Source organism: Crinia signifera, chromosome 5 (assembly GCF_055691185.1).
Source record: "Crinia signifera chromosome 5, ASM5569118v1, whole genome shotgun sequence".
Classification (NCBI taxonomy): Eukaryota; Metazoa; Chordata; class Amphibia; order Anura; family Myobatrachidae; genus Crinia; species Crinia signifera.
This window is the reverse complement of record NC_139221.1, coordinates 146,959,024-146,975,097: the sequence shown is the minus strand read 5'-3', so window position 1 is coordinate 146,975,097 and position 16,074 is coordinate 146,959,024.

The window sequence follows — 16,074 nt, the reverse complement described above, 5'->3', positions numbered from 1 at the left end:
GGGAGGGTCTGTGTGTGTGTGTGAGAGAGAGAGGTAGGTGGCTGAGGCAGGAGCATATATATATATGTGAGAGGAAGATGGCTGAGACCTGCTGTATATCCTGACTCATGTAGTATACAGTATGTGCACGACTCCACAGGCAGCAATAACACAGCCTTATCTACAGTTAGTGGCCATTGTAGTGTAAAAGACATATGGCAAAAGTTATCAAAGCTCAGATAGAAATAAAGTAGAGATAACTGACATATTTAAAATATGGCCTGTAATATGGCAGGTAGAAGTTTATTGGATGGTACAGATGGAGTAGGTCCCATCCTTGCTACCTATGGCGAGAGTTCCGCCAGCTGGCCATGGCTGGCCACGGCGCCCGCCATCGCAATACATTTTAAATGCTTGGAGATTCGCTGTGGCGTCTCCGGATGAGTGCAATACCAGTGATCATCCACCAGATGTCACTTTTGAAAACCTCTTTGCGCATGCGTAAAATTTGTGCTGCAGCGCATGCATAAAGCACAGGAACTACAGTAAATCATTTATTGTCCCTGGCACGCCTAGTCAGCGCCTCTCTCACACCACCGGCACGAGCTTGATCCCGTCTCTTTGAAGGAGCGGATCATGCTGACGCGGGCGGAGAGGCGCTGCATTTGTTTGACACGAAGGAGCGTCTCTGACGGACGCTCTTGCGACCCAGTTGCACAGACGTTCCAGTAATGAGACGCTTTTGCGTCTGAGTTGTTATTATGGCAGGGTACTACAGTAAAGTACTTTACTACTATTGTGCTGTGTCCGCCAAGCTGTACTGTTCTATAGATAGTGTACACACTAATAAATAAAATTACATTGCATTGCGTACAGAATCATTACATTAAATTATACTGTACTGTATTGTACGTCTCATTGGTGTTGTTGAAAGGTGCTGGCCTTTGGCTAGTACAGTATTGTAGTTTTAACACACCTAAAAAATTCCGGTTACCAATAAGGCTTTCTTGGCGTCTAAATTTGCATGGGCGCTGAATCGTCTGCACGGGGACTATACTGGTACTATACTGGAGCGGCACGGATGCTAATGCGTCTCAGTATATGTTCTAACGGTCGCCACATTTTGGTGTTATGACATTCACAGTAAGTTACTGATTCGTATAGGGATAATTTTACTTTTACACACAGTACTGTTACAGTCATGTACAGTATACAGTGGTACTGTAGATTTAGTAAGCTCGTTGAAGTGATACAGGGGGGAATTTACTAAAGGAAATTTGTAAAAAATAGGTGTAAAAATAGGTGTATTTGTATCCAGAAATACACTTATTTGTGACATTTACTATCCCGAAAATACGGCAATTCGTAATCGTATTGATGTTCTATCAATACGAATACGAATTGCCGTATTTTCGGGATAGTAAATGTCAAAAATAAGTGTATTTCTGGATACAAATACACCTATTTTTTACAAATTTCCTTTAGTAAATTTCCCCCTTAATGTCTGGTTTTTATAAGTGGTCAATCAGCTGCTACTGTATACTGTAGTACAGTACATTACTGTGCTGTACAGTACCTGTCATTTTTTCAAGACAAGCATGTACAGTACAGTAAATTCACAGTTACTGTAGGAGCTGATTGGCGAGTGATAAACTACTCACTACTCACTGGCAGGCGCGCAGAATGCAACGCTTGTTCCGCACAGGACGCACGTGATCAGGGCGCCATTTTTATTATCAATATAATATCAAGATACTGTATCAAGATAACAGAGATGGCTGTACCACGCAGAGCGAGGCCCTTCAGGCGTGGAGAGCTCCTCATCCTGGTGGCTTGGCGGGACAGGCCCCTGGTGTCCAACAGAGAGGTGGTGGAGGCATACCAGGAGGCTAGCCAAGCCATCAGGGTGCGCTTCAGGAGGGAGAGACCAGTGAGGGCCCTCCTGCGCCGATGGAGCGATCTGGTCCGTCGGGACCCCCAACTGCTGGACTCCCTAAGGGAATGTACTTACCAGTTGAGCTGGAACCACACTGGTATTACAGTATGGGGGACCCCAAATGCTGTATTATTATAGGATACACATGGAGGGCCCCACCGGTATTATGCGGGACCCCAAGTACTGTATTATTATAGGATACACATGGAGGGCCCCACCGGTATTAACCGGGACCACAAGTACTGTATTATTATAGGATACACATGGAGGGCCCCACCGGTATTAACCGGGACCCCAATTACTGTATTATTATAGGATACACATGGTGGGCCCCACCGGTATTATTTTGGACACCAAGTACTGTATTATTATAGGATACACATGGTAGGCCCCACCGGTATTAACCGGGACCCCAGGTACTGTACACTGTGTACAGTAAACTTTGAGTGAACACAGGAATTAAAGGGTACACTTGGCGTTACTACTGTATACACTTGTACTGCAGTCACCACTTTATTTAAACTTTATTCTGGTACACTGTACAGTATCCTCACATTACTGTACTTACAGCGCCTGATGGACTGAAGTCTGTTAGGATCTCTCCTGACCAGGTCGCTCCACCAGCGCTCTAGGGAGCGGACAGACCGCTCACGGCCACTGTCAGCCAGAATTGCCCTACGGGCCTTTCTGTACGCCCACAGCTTCTCCCTGTTGCTGGAGAGAGTGAGATCTCTACAGCGCACCAGGTGCCTAAGCTCCCGGGTGCTGTATGGGTCTTCTCTGCTGCGCTGCGCCATTGTACAGCATACAGTGCAGTAGGCTAAAAATGGCGGAGCGGGCGTCCTAGTAACACACGCTGTGTGCGACACATGACTTTCATCATGCGTCCGAAAACTTTATTTTGTTCCTGTGTAGTTTCACGGCGCCAGTATGGCGCCGTGCTACTTCCGGGTTGGGTACGCTCGCCAAACTATCTAAAATAAAGTAACTTAACTCCATGCCAATGTGGATAGTTCATACCCCCACTATCCACGTTGGCATGGAGTTGATTTTAGATAGCGTGGCGAGCGTAGCATCCGCAGCCCCAGTGGCGAAACCTGAGTCCCGGCAGCGTCTGAGACGGCCCGCCCCTTGGCAAAACCAGTGTCTGAGATGGCCCGCCCCTTTGTGGATTAGCGCTGCAGGAGATGGTGTAGTGTAATGTCCAGACGCCGGACGCCGGCGCAAGAAGAATATCGGAGCGCCAGAACCTCCGCCATGGCGGCCTGGCGGCAAGGATGGGACCTACCCCATCTGTACATTATCTCTCCCCACTTTTTTACTACAAGCTCTGATAAACATCCCCCTAATTTAGGTTGCATATATCTGCAGATATAGGGCTAAGCCCCCAGGCCGTACGTCAAGGCATCTCTGTCACTGGGGGTCCCTAACACTGGGTATGGGTCTGGGGTGTGGGCCCCCAATATGCCGGCACAGGCTGACTACTCCAGGGAAGCACACAAATGAAAATTAGTAGGTGTTAATAAAAAGCACATAAGTGCTATGTAAGGAGGTGAAGGTGTGGTTAAAATAATACATACAATGTGATAGGGAAAAACATAAATGTTAATAAAGTGTTAGGGTGTGCTAACCTGGAGCAGACCAGCCATACCAACAAAGAGGGAATCACACTCCCAAACCCATCCCATGCACAATAACAAATTTTTGGGCCTAATAGCCCAGTGTAAGGCCACATGATAATGGCTTACAACATCTGAGAGACAGCTTACCTGGAGATACCCCTGGCTTCTCCAATGGCACACAGGTGTCAGCAATCCCTCCAAATGCTGACCCATCTATGCCTCTCTCAACTGCACAACACTTTTATTGGCAAGCTGCTCAATCAGAGGTAATGTCATTCAGGTGCCAACAGGGAAACAGTTTGTATCCCAATTGCACACTGAATGAGAAATATACATTTAATAATCAGATAATGTATTATCTGATTATTAAATGTATATTTCTCATTCAGTGTGCAATTGGGATACAAACTGTTTCCCTGTTGGCACCTGAATGACATTACCTCTGATTGAGCAGCTTGCCAATAAAAGCTTTGTGCAGTTGAGAGAGGCATAGATAGGTCAGCATTAGGAGAGATTGCTGACACCTGAGTGCCATTGGAGAAGCCAGGGGTATCTCCAGGTAAAAGAGAAAAGGACTCGCACAAGGCGGGTTAAGCAGCGCTTGTATCAATGAATGAAACTCAATGGTTTATGAAAAAGTAACAAATTGTACTGATAAAAATGGTGTACACAGTACAGCATTACATGTATAATAAAAACAATGGAAAGAGGAGTTGTGGTGCTGGCCAAAAATCATTTAGATATCACAGTACAGAAGGTTATTCAAGATCCGAAAGGCAGATTTGTACTTTGTCATATATTACATGGACAGAAAACACTGATTTGTTTGAATGTTTATGCCCCTAACCAGTATTCCGAATCTTTTTTAAGGAAAATTGCATCCCTCCTAACCCCATATCTGAACGACCCTATTATCATATGCGGTGATCTAAATTTGATATCATCTAATCAATTAGATAAACAAGTCCCATCTAAACAACCTAGAAACCTGCCGAGATACGGAATACCGGCGCTATGCAAAGACTTGAACTTGCTAGACACCTGGAGAGTACTCCACCCTATGGAAAGAGGTTATTCATGTTTATCAGCAGCTACGGGCCACATGTCACGCATAGACTACATATTAATATCACATTTCATGCTCCCCCGAATAGAATGCGTGGACATGGCGCCAATAGTACTATCAGACCACGGAGTGATCCACATCAAAGTCCAACTCACCCCAGCTCAGCCATCCTCGATAATATGGAGATGCCCACCCACGATAATCTCCTCTGCCCACATCAGACAGGCCGTAATAGAGGGATGGGATGACTATTCCAAACATAACCTGCCCACACTAAAATCAGACCCTCTGTTATTCTGGCAGGCCTCTAAGGCCACTATCAGAGGCATAAATATTTCCCAAATGGCCTCATATAAACGTAAATTAAAAGAAGACTACCTGCAAGCCCAATCTATATTAACTGAACATTATCAAAATTTCAATGCCTCTCCCTCCCCAAACAACAAGAGAAAATATCTGGAATCTAAAGCCCTATATGAAAACATAATTGAAAAATCAGAGTCCACATACTCTTTTACAAAATCATCCCATATTCACGGGCAAGGTAACAAATCGAGCAAACTACTATCCTCCCTGTTACAAGGCCAAAGAACCCCAGCTACAATCCATCCCTTACACACAACCCAAGGCACATTAGCCACTTCCAATACACATATAGCACAAACACTATGTGAATTTTATACTTCCCTATACTCCCAACCGACGTCCAATACAGAAGCTGAATCAAAATTCTGGGATGGACTGACAACTCCCCAACTATCCCCAACTAATTCTGAAAAACTCACTCAAGACATAACCACAGAAGAAGTATCCAGGGCAATTTCAGGATTAAAATCAGGCAAAGCCCCGGGCCCAGACGGCTTCACCCCAGAATATTACAAATTATTAAATGTAAAAATCACCCCAATATTGACAGCAGTCTTTAACAAAATCTTAAACTCAAACACTATCCCCCAATATTTTAACACAGCCAATATACGAGTACTACCCAAACCAGGTAGAGACCTATCTTCCCCAAGTTCGTACAGGCCAATATCTCTTTTAAATATTGACTACAAACTACTGACAAAAATTCTAGCAGAAAGGTTAAAAGAAATGTTACCCACGTTAATCCATATGGATCAAACTGGTTTTGTCAAGGGACGCAACTCATCCATAAATATTAGAAGGGTCTTGGCGGCCGTGTGGGAGGCCCAGTGTGCTGTGTCGGAGTGCCCGAAGGCGATCCTATCCTTGGACGCGGAGAAGGCCTTCGACATGGTACACTGGGACCACTTGTATCACACACTCAGAAAATTCTCATTCCCCGAAAAATTTATTAACATCCTTACCACATTATATAGTAACTCCTCCTCAAGCATAATCTGTAATGGTATATTATCACACCCCTTTCCCATCCTGAGAGGTACGAGACAGGGGTGTCCCCTATCCCCCCTGTTGTTTGTCCTGGCAATAGAGCCTCTAGCCATTACTCTCAGGAATTCCCCGCAATTCCAAGGTATACTAATACGGCATGTCGATCTGCGGGTATCATTATTCGCGGACGACATGCTGCTGTTCCTCTCACACCCACAACACGCAATACCGATAATCTTTAGTACCTTGCAATCATTTGGATCCTTTTCAGGATACAAGGTGAACATCGATAAATCAGAATTACTATCCATCCAGGGCCCCCCGCCATCATTCCCCCCTACAGACACCTTCAAATCAATCAAAATAAATACAAGCCATATAAAATACTTAGGGGTACAAATCCCGAACAAATTAGCCAACTTACACAAAGTAAATTTCCCCCCAATAATCGAGAAATCGATAAAAACACTCATGAACTGGAAAGATCTCCCACTGTCCATGTTGGGAAGAGTAGAAGTAATAAAAACAGTCATACTACCAAGGATAATGTACAGCCTACAAATGCTCCCCATTAAAATTAACACCCAGGAAATAAAAAAATTGAATCAGGCATGTTCAAGGTTTATATGGAACCATAAGAAGGCCCGAGTTTCCCTACCCAAACTCCAGCTTTCTAAGAGAGGTGGAGGCCTGGGACTGCCCGACTTAATGAATTACTCATGTGCCCTGTTGACAAGATATGCGATAGGATGGCTAGTAGAGGATAATACATTCTCGATAAATGTTCTAGATAATGCCATGTTCTACCCATACAGCCCTAGTGCTCTCCTGCACTCCGAAAAAGGGAAAATACCCAAACACATACTAAACAACCCCCTCTTTGGAGACATATATCACTCATGGAAGAGAACATGTAATAAACTGGGGATGTCTCATTCTCAGACAGAATGGATCCCAATTGGGGGCAACCCCATGTTCCCCCCAGCAGTAAACAACTCAACATTTAACAGAATACTGAAAAAAGGACTGAAACTAATATCACAGGTGTTTGACCCCGGTGGAAAACTGATAACCTTTACAGCCCTAAGAGAAAAATTCGATCTTCCACACAGCAGTTTATTTTCAATTATGCAATTACACCATTATGTACAATCGATACCCCCACTACAAATACTCTCCCACCCACATACACTGCTACATGTATGGACTGAAAAATTGCAGAAAGGTACTTTCAAACCCAGACTGATATATGAGGAATTACAGCTGCTAAATGCCCCAGAATTAAATGACAAAACCACGCAGTCCTGGTTGAAGGATATCCCTTTATTAGAAAACACTGACATATTTGATAGATATGAATCATCAATGCGAATACTTCAGTCATCCATATTACAAGAAGTACATTTTAAATTTATACATAGAGCGTACATGTCACAGAAGCAGCGCAGTTTCTTCGACCCGGACGAAACTGGCAGATGTGTCAAATGTGATTATTACTCTGCGTCCTTTTTCCATAATTTTTGGTCCTGTGGACATATAAAAAAATATTGGTACAAGATAATAAATTATGTAAACACCTCATTTCACCTCAAAGTCTCATTACACCCAACAGCAGTGCTGTTTCTTGATTTTACTATATGGCAACTAAATACAACACAGGAACAATTGATTCCCTTCCTTACCACGCTATTTACAGCAGCAAAGAAGCTGATATTAACTTCATGGATTAATAAACATGTACCCACTATGGTAGAACTAGATGACTTGCTATTGAAATACATGTCATATGAGAGATACAACTCCCTACAGATGACACGATCTTTGTCCACAAGTTTTAGGAGAAAATGGGAACCGTTCATAAACTCGAAACCAGCGACTTTTCAAAGTCGCATACTCAAAGAACTTGACCTGTGATCTAGCAATATAGATGTTGAACCCATGTAAATATCATAACTGCTGATGTGATGTGACATGATGTGATTTAAGTATGATGTATATATATGGAGAGACATGCAATCTCGACTATGGGACCATGCTATCTCCCCCATACCCTCCCCCTTCAAGAGGGATGGGACTCAAGGAGATAGGGAGATTCAACAACAGGCATCCCACCCCCCACCCCCCCCACCCCCCTTTTCCCCACACCCCAGTTATTAGTTGATTAGTTGATTAGTTGATATGCCCCAAAATTTCCCCCCCTGCCCCCCCACACCCCCCCTCATGCTATGTATCCATTCCATACAGCACCCTATGAAACAGCTCATGTTTCTAAACATGTGTTGATCTCACCACCACAAAAAATATATACATTGGTGACACAAAACTTTCTCATCCCACGATGAAGTAGAATCTCCAATGATAACTGATTACACACTGCCATAACCAGGCATATACGCTGCTAACAGTAAAAGTGTAATGATACTATGTTACCCAATGTTTGTATCGAAAATTTAACAACTTAAACAGGCATTAGACACAACATGTAATGCATTTGCTGGAATGTGATATGGGAACATCGAAAATCCCGACCCTTGTCCTCCCCCCCCCCAGTTAAAATGTTATTTAAAATGCTTTTTCAAATGTTTTTTCATATATTTGATGTGAAACGTACTGCAAGCAATATATGTGAAATGTAAGCTGTGAAAAAATTGGAAAACCTAATAAACATATTTTCAAAAAAAAAAAAAAAAAAAAAAAAAAAAAAACAATGGAAATATAATAACACAATAAATTGGAAAGGTGGGGAATAAACGTAAATTGGAATTTATGAAATAAAATTGAAAATGTCCCCGCCTCAATGGACATATCTGGAAGTATTATTTGTGATCACTTGTTTAGGAAGGTGGGTAAGTGCACGTTACCAATGGAAGACTCTGGATCCTTTTGAAGAGGTATGGAGCTGGAAAGTAAACCCTCCCTGCCTCTGGACATTGCTGCGATACCATATTCATTGTGGACTATCATTTATTTATCCTTGTTTGGACACGACTCGCTGGCGGACACCGTGCTCTAGAAACCCCTGGTAACAACATCTACACCAGTGAGGTTCCATTCCTGGGCACGGAAGCCTTACTTGATCCAATTGCTGGAATCCCCATTTGGGCGCATCACTTCAGAATTACCTCCGGTGACCTAGACTCACCTACATCGGTTCTCATACCCCCAACAGAGGACTGAAATATATTGAGCGACCCTCTATACCTCCAGCGGTAACCATCTACACACCGCATACATCGTGAGGACTTTCCAGCTCCATACCTCTTCAAAAGGATCCAGAGTCTTCCATTGGTAACGTGCACTTACCCACCTTCCTAAACAAGTGATCACAAATAATACTTTCAGATATGTCCATTGAGGCGGGGACATTTTCAATTTTATTTCATTAATTCCAATTTACGTTTATTCCCCACCTTTCCAATTTATTGTGTTATTATATTTCCATTGTTTTTATTATACATGTAATGCTGTACTGTGTACACCATTTTTATCAGTAAAATTTGTTACTTTTTCATAAACCATTGAGTTTCATTCATTGATACAAGCGCTGCTTAACCCGCCTTGTGAGAGTCCTTTTCTCTTTTTCTTGAGTGGGGAGTGACTGCCCTCACACTAATACCCCTTTCACATCGCACTTTTAAAACGGTAAATTGCCGTTTTTTTTCCTTTTTAAAACGTTTAAGCCTGCACTGTGAATGCACCACAGCCGATTTACCGTTTAAAGTTAACTGGCATTTCGAACCGTGTAAAAAGCAGAGTCCTACACGGTTCCTTGCCGTTTTTTGTGCAATGTGAATGTGTACAATGCTATGCATTCACAGTGCAGGCTTAAACGTTTTAAAAAGGGAAAAAAAAAACGGCAATTTACCATTTTAAAAGTGCGATGTGAAAGGGGTATAAACCGGTATTTAAAACGGTAATCTGCGGCAATGTTAAGGCTCTGACCCGTTTTAATTACCGTTTTAAAATACCGGTTTTTAAAACGTGTCGGCGATGTGAAAGTGGTATAAAGCAGCTGCTTATATTGCAGAAACAGCTCACTGTTGAGCGCCTGATTATTCCTAGTGAATACCTTCGTATCTCCAGGTAAGCTGGCTCTCAGATGTTGTAAGCCATTATCATGTGGCCTTACACTGGGCTATTAGGCCCAAAAATTTGTTATTGTGCATGGGATGGGTTTGGGAGTGTGATTCCCTCTTTGTTGGTATGGCTGGTCTGCTCCAGGTTAGCACACCCTAACACTTTATTAACATTTATGTTTTTCCCTATCACATTGTATGTATTATTTTAACCAAACCTTCACCTCCTTACATAGCACTTATGTGCTTCTTATTAACACCTACTAATTTTCATTTGTGTGCTTCCCTGGAGTAGTCAGCCTGTGCCGGCATATTGGGGGCCCACACCCCAGACCCATACCCAGTGTTAGGGACCCCCAGTGACAGAGATGCCTTGACGTACGGCCTGGGGGCTTAGCCCTATATCTGCAGATATATGCAACCAAGATCTCTGTATTATCTGATTATTAAATGTATATTTCTCATTCAGTGTGCAATTGGGATACAAACTGTTTTTTTTCCTAACCAGATTTACCCCTCCCTGTTGGCATCTGAATGACATTACCTCTGATTGAGCAGCTTGCCAATAAAAGTGTTGTGCATCCCCCTAATTTAGTTAATTAGGTTTACTGCTTTTTTTTTTTTACCTCAGGGAACATGTAGATGTGCCTGACACATTGTTGCTGCATTAGCAGCTTAACATAGTGGGGGTGCAATGCAAAGGAGGCGTGGCATGCCACAATTATCATTCGTATTAGTAGTAGTAGTACGTTTATTTATAAGGCGCCGCAAAGTGTCCGCAGCGCCGTACATTGCAATAAAAAAAAAAAAATTACAAGGTAACGTATAGGGTGTGTTGAAAGATACAGTATAAATAGGGGTATAGCTGGTAGAACTAAAATCAGCATCAGTTCAGAAGTAGGTGTCAAAATTGTCAAGGAGACTGAAAATGAAGTAGAGGAAGGGAAGAACAGGACAGGAGCACAGGTGAGGTAATGAGGTAGGGTGAGTACGTGAGAAAGGAGGGCCCTGCTCATAAGAGTTAACATACTAAAAATAGGTGGGTGGACGAACGAAATACAATAGGATAAGTAGGAACGGAGGGGAACGGAGGCAGGATAGGAGGATCAAAAGAGGTTAGGAGGAGGGATAGGCTAGTCGAAAAAAGTGGGTTTTGAGGGAGCGCTTGAAGGAGGTAAGGGAATCAGATAGCCTGATGGGTGGCGGGAGGTTGTTCCAGTGTAGGGGGGCAGCGCGAGAGAAATCTTGGACACGGGAGTGGGAGGAGGTGATTAGGTGAGAGGTCAGTCGGCGGTCAGCGATGGAGCGAAGAGGACGGGAGGGAGTGTGGATAGAGATCAGTGAAGAGAGGTAGGGAGCTGTGGAGGAGGAGAGAGCCTTGTAGGTGGTGGTGAGGAGTTTAAAGAGAACTCGGAAAGGAATGGGGAGCCAGTGAAGAGATAAACAGAGGGGGGAGGCGGAGGTAGAGCGGCGGGAGAGGAAGATGAGCCTAGCAGCAGCGTTAAGAATGGATTGGAGAGGTGCGAGGCGGGTGAGAGGTAGCCCAGAGAGAAGGATGTTGCAGTAGTCAAGGCGGGAGATGACAAGAGAGTGAATGAGAATTTTGGTCACGTCAGTGGAGAGGAATGGTCTGATGCGTGAGATGTTGCGTAGGTGAAAGCGGCAAGACTGTGAGAGAGCACGAATGTGGGGGGGTGAAAGAGAGGGAGGAGTCAATGATGACACCGAGGCAGCGCGTTTGGTCGGTGGACGTGATCTCGGTTTCACCAATGCTGATGGAGATAGTGGAAGAAGAGGGGATGTTCGGGGGATGGAAGATTAGAAGTTCAGTTTTAGCCATGTTTAGTTTCAGGAAGCGTTGGGTCATCCAGGCTGAGATGGCCGTGAGGCATTCAGAGACCTTGGACAGGAGTGATGGGGATAAGTCGGGGGAGGAGAGATAGATTAGGGTATCATCAGCATAAAGGTGGTAATGAAAACCATAGGAGCTGATGAGGGTTCCCAGAGAGGTGGTGTAGAGGGAGAAGAGGAGAGGGCCAAGGACTGACCCTTGGGGAACACCGACTGGCTGGGGGGTAGTAGGAGAGGAGGAGCTCGGAGTGGAGATGGAGAAGGAGCGATCGGAGAGGTATGAGGTGAACCAGGAGAAGACCGTGCCAGTGATGCCAAAGGAGCGGAGGGTGTTGAGCAGGAGAGGGTGGTCAACAGTGTCGAAGGCAGCTGACAGATCAAGCTGGATGAGGATAGAGAAGAGGCCTTTGGATTTAGCCGATAGTAGATCGTTAGTGACTTTGGTCAGGGCAGTTTCAGTGGAATGTAAAGGGCGGAACCCGGATTGGAGGGGGTCTAGAATGGAGTTAGCAGTAAGGTGGCTTAGGAGACGATTATAGGTCAGACGTTCTAGGAGTTTGGAGGCAAAAGGGAGGAGGGAGATTGGCCTGTAGTTGGATGGAGAGTTGGGGTCCAGATTTGTTTTTTTGAGAATTGGGGAGACAAGAGCATGTTTGAAGGAGGAAGGGAAGATCCCAGAGGATAGGGAAAGATTAAAGAGGTGAGCCAGGTGAGAGCAGACTGATGGACTGAGACGACGGATAATATTGGAGGGGATAGGATCGAGCGGGCAGGTGGAGGGAGAAGCGGATTGAAGGATAGAGTGGACTTCAGCAGCAGTGGTGGGGTAAAATGAGGACAGGGGTTGGAAGGAGGGGAGTGGAGATGTAAGAGGGGAGGAGGGAGAGGGTGAGGTCATGGCAGCAGTGATGGCAGTCCTGAGAGAGGAGATTTTGGTTGAAAAGTAGGTAGCAAAATCAGCGGCTACGATGGAGGATGGAAGAGCTGGAGGAGGGGGGGAGAGCAAGGAGTTGAAGGTGGCGAAGAGCCTGTGGGGATTGGATGATTGGGAAAGGATGAGGGACTTAAAGTAGGATTCCTTGGCCAGAGCAAGGGCAGAGCTGAAGGAGGAAAGAATGAATTTGAAATGGAGATAATCCGCAAGGGAGCGTGATTTCTTCCAGAAGCGCTCAGCAGTGCGAGAGCACTTTTTAAGGAATCGGGTGATAGGTGAGTGCCACGGTTGGGGGTTGGAGCATCGAAGGGGGATAGAGGAGGGAGGGCAGGCAGAGTCCAATGCCGAAGATAGGGTGTCATTATAGAGGGAGGCAGCGAGGTTCGGGCAGGACATGAGGGCGATTGGGGCGAGAAGAGGACACAGCGTGTTTGAGAAGGCAGCAAGATCAAGTGTGTTGACGTTATGCCGTGAGACAATGCACTTGGGAGGGGGGGTGGTAGAGGGGGAAGCAGTGAGGGAGAAGGAGATGAGGTGATGGTCAGAAAGAGGCAGGTATTACTGCCTGCTCCCAATGAAGAGGGAGAGCATGTGTACACCAGCTCCCATCTCCTTCAGTGGCATAGCGGCAATGTGTGGTTACATGCACCCTGATGCATCATAGTAAGGACAACTGTACAAAAGTTATGCTAATAAACCAGAGTGAGAGAAATGCCCCTTGAAATCCCCCCTCTGGGCACCTTATCTAGGAAAGTTTGGGAAAAAAAACGTATCCTGGCTTTAAATAGTCTAAGTAAAACCTTTAATGTGCCAAGTCATTACGTTATTGGCTGCAGATCTAAGTGCATTTGTTAAACCGAAAGATAAAATGTTGCTTAGTGATAGTTTTTCTTCTAAGATAAATGGCAACTTCTGTCTACATGTTACTATGTATGTACTTGGTTACTACAGCAATAGACCACTGAGTGGAAAATATACACTCCTCAAGCAAGAGTAAAATGATTCTGCATCTGAATTATAATTGAGTGAGAAATGAGTAGTGATTTGTAAATAACCGTCAGCACATTATTTGGTGTAAATTGAGTGTTTGAGAAAAAGATACATAAAATTGAGGCAGAGGAATGAAGAAAGTGGATAACAAAGGTGGCTGGTATAATATAAGGAGAATGAGGATTAATTGAAACCGGATATAAACCAGTGCTAGAAAGGGTAAATAGATAGGAGAGATAACTTGGCATTATTCACCATCTTTTATTCAAAAAGATGGTGGGATTAAATATATAAAATATGAAAATGTAATTAAATCAAAATGGAAATGCATGACCCTAAATGTAGATTACTCACTAGAAATAACTATAACTACTCTCTGGCATTGTCAAAATAGATAAGAATATTTTCTATGTTTCTAATCAAATTACAGCTGGGTACATGCAATACCATTAGTGAACAATATCGCTACTGATATCGCTTGAACTCCTGGATGAACAATCAAGCGCTAAACAATGAATATTAAACACATAATATCACTAACAATATCACTCACTGACATCACCCCCCACGATCATGCTGTCTTTGACAATATAGTCAGATTTACCTGCATGCTCAGGTGACGGGGGATTGTTATAGAATCACTGGAGCACACAACGATATAGTGGGTACGCTACACACTATGAGATATACATGATAATATCGTTAATGATATCGTTATAAGGGTTTTATAGTTCTAACAGATGCAACATCTGTAAATTCTTGAGTCCTGAGAACCGAGAGTTCAAAACCTATAATGACACCAGTAGCTTCACAATTAGGGAGCGTATGAGTTGTGTTACTACTTGGGTCATTTATCAATTAGAGTGTGCCTGTAAACTCAAATATATTGTAAAAACCAAAATAAATTTGAAACTCAGAGTACAGGAACACATCAGAGTGATTAAAAAAACAAAGTAGAGTAGCACTTTACAAAACACCACAATTCAGATCCCGCCCATTTGCACTTTAAGTCTATCAAACTTGTAACCCTGAGACTATGAGGAGGTGACCATGACAGGTTGCTTTCACAGAGAGAAATGTTTAGGATATTCACTCCCAACACCATGATTTCCCATACGTTGTATAAGTCCTTAAAAATCACATCCTGACAGTGAACCCCAAGCACCTCCCGCTTTCAATTGTCACCACTTAGGTTTTAGACATTATGACATAAACTACAGAGGAAAGACTGCTTTGCCTGAGGCCCGCCTAGCATTTCTATGGGCGCGCCCACCATTTCTGTGGGCATGACCATGAAATGCCGGTTGTCCACCCCAGAGCGCCACCTGCCTGTCAATGTATGTCAGAGTCGCTAGGACTGCAGACTTGATGTGTATAAGCAGGTATACTGGGGTGCATTCTCTCTGCACAAGTTAGATCTGCCCCACCTGCAGTGCACATGGTTTTTTCCATTTAAGAAGGACTATGCTGATCAGCAGAAAGGGTAGTAGCAACTGGTGGACAGACATCCTATCCAATAGTCACTTTCATGTAATGTCCTTTCTCCATCTTGGATATAGCAAGTACCATCTGATCTGTGAAAGGGGTCTTACTATGATGTCATTGTATTTGTAAATTGAAAGATGTATTGCAGGGGTTCTTAAAGTCATTCTCAGTTCAGGTTTTCCAGGTCATAGCTGTATTCACTACTCCTTGTCACATTTTAAAAGATACACAGGTGAAGCTAATTATTTCAACTGCTTCTCCAGAAGACCTGGAAATCAAACTGAGAACATATGATCTATTAAAATTGTAAGCACACAGTGAAATTCTATTTTTTTTTTATTCCTATGCTTTACGGTCTATGGTCTGCTCAAAATTCAGTTTGTCCAATGAATTTCTCCTCATAAGGATGTGCGATTCCAAATGGGTACTTGTGTATTTGCACGGTGCCCGATTTTACTACGTACGCAAACGTAGTGAAATCGCATCGCATTGCATCGCATGCCGTTATGGTATGGCATGCGATGCGATTTTGATGCTTATAATGTCATTTAATGTACCATAGCTTTAAATGACATATAATTTAATTTATTAAGGCCCCCCCAGTATCGACGTGATCCCGAATCGTGGCGAGTGGTGGCGGTACGCGTCCGACCCACCTTTTCATACCCCCACTATCCACGTCGGCGTGGAGTTAATTATATATAGTGTGGTGAGCACAGCTCGCCACACTATATAAACTCAACTCCACGCCGCCTTGGATAGTGGGGGTATGAAAAGGT